General features: G+C 37.0%; 1 long non-coding RNA gene across 1 annotated transcript in view; it reads right to left on the bottom strand.

Moving 5' to 3' along the window:
• The window catches only part of LOC108541897 (uncharacterized), a 12,114-nt gene extending 10,477 nt beyond the window's left edge, over window positions 1-1,637 (bottom strand). The window contains exon 1 of the long non-coding RNA XR_001889107.1: window positions 1,504-1,637. This is a non-coding gene — a long non-coding RNA (uncharacterized LOC108541897). The remainder of the gene's footprint in view (window positions 1-1,503) is intronic.
• Window positions 1,638-1,873: the final 236 nt, after the last annotated feature.

Genomic DNA, 1,873 nt, shown 5'->3' with positions numbered 1-1,873 from the left:
ATCTAAAAACTTAGCTTTTCATCTAGTTTACTTTTTGTTTCTATTACATACAAATGAAAGAATCCTCATGTACAAAAGAAAAGGACAAAAAAATTAGGCCAGATGAAAAACTTAGCTAATAAAAAAGTTTAACTGTTGCATATATGAGACATGATACATTAGTATTCTCTCATTCTGCATTTACACATAGCTTACTTCAATTATCAGAAGCTAAGAGCTAACAGCTCTGAGAACTACTTCCTGACCAGAAATAAAAAGAAGCAATTGCACACCTATCTCTAGACGCAACAGAATCCCTGTAAGAATCCTGAACCATACTTAGTGGTTACCTACTAATATGCCACTAAAAACAAAACAAAACAAAGCAAAAAAAGGATCTTTACACAACTGGAAAGAAACCTATCTTAAATTTTTTTTTTGTTTGTTTGTTTTTTTTTTTGTTTGTTTTGTTTTTGAGACAGAGTCTCACTCTGTCACCTAGGCTCGAGTGCAGTGGCGGGATCTCAGCTCACTGCAACCTCTGCCTCCCATGTTTCACTGTGCTGCGTTACTTCACATATTATTATAGAACCCTCACTTGTATTCTTGCTGTTTAAGTCAACTGGAAAATTTGGCTGTTCATGGCTTTTTAGCAAATAAATGAGGATTTAACATAACATTAAGGAAAATAAGCAGGAGTAGGGCATGTTTAAATTTACATTACATCAAATGAAAGGGTTAATAACTTAAAAGTTTTGAGTAGCATAAACTTGGATGTGGTAAATGAATGTGGTCAGAGGACTGTGTGAGAGGAGGCCCAAATCACAGATTCGATTCCTGATGAAAAACAACTATGTTTTTTAATTTGTTTACATGAAAACCAAGCTGAAGCCTAAGTTCTATCATTCATCTTTAAAATGTACTCTTTGGAGCAAGGGAAAGGGACCAAGAATTATGAATAAAGAGAAATCCATGACTCCTCCATCACATGGCAAATTAATTGTGTTGATAAAAAGACGGCAAAATGTGCCGGGCACGGCAGCTTACGCCTGCAATCCCAGCACTTTGAGAGGTCGAGACGGGCGGATCATGAGGTCAGGAGATCGAGACCATCCTGGCTAACACGGTAAAACCTCGTCTCTACTAAAAGTACAAAAAAATTAGCTTTGCGTGGTGGCAGGCGCCTGTAATCCCAGCTACTTGGGATGCTGAGGCAGGAGAATGCCTTGAACCCGGAAGGTGGAGCTTGCAGTGAGCCAAGATTGTGCCACTGCACTACAGCCTAGGTGACATTCCATCTCAAAAAAAAAAGATGGCAAAATGTATAAACAAAACATTTATATGTTTTCACTAACACGATAACAACTAAAGGAAAGTATATCACATGTTAAAATAAGACAAGTGAATATGTGAAAAGTTGAAAAATTTAAACCAATAGGAGTTTTTTAAATACTTCCTATAATACACCTGATCAAACAAGAGTTTTTACTCTTTCTCTTGGCGGAAAAAACAATGCTGTCTCACCATCTGTTTGAGAGTTCCTCTGGAATATTGTGCTTGCCTCTGGATTGGCAGAAGGGTTAAACTCCAAAGCTATATGTATAGAGGGAGAAAAGAAAAAAGATGTAATCATTTATAAAAATTTATCAACTCGTTTATTCGACCGCTGCATTTAGGCTATTTCACTACCTCTCCTTTTATTCTTATCCACTGAAATGAATGTATANTCTTCATTAGCAATACAAAGGGAGAACATACACAGGCCTTATTTGTATTGGAAAGGGCCAAGTGAGACATACATAAACTGTGTTGTAATCCTAAAGAATGACAATAAACAGCCATTTTGGGGCTCTCATCTGACACTACCCAGCTACTAACTGGGTCTCCTTACATC

The sequence above is a fragment of the Rhinopithecus bieti genome, unplaced genomic scaffold, assembly GCF_001698545.2.
Source record: "Rhinopithecus bieti isolate Rb0 unplaced genomic scaffold, ASM169854v2 scaffold_21879, whole genome shotgun sequence".
In the NCBI taxonomy this organism is placed as follows: Eukaryota; Metazoa; Chordata; class Mammalia; order Primates; family Cercopithecidae; genus Rhinopithecus; species Rhinopithecus bieti.
Note: the sequence above shows the minus strand (reverse complement) of the source record. Positions and strands in the feature narration are given on the sequence as shown.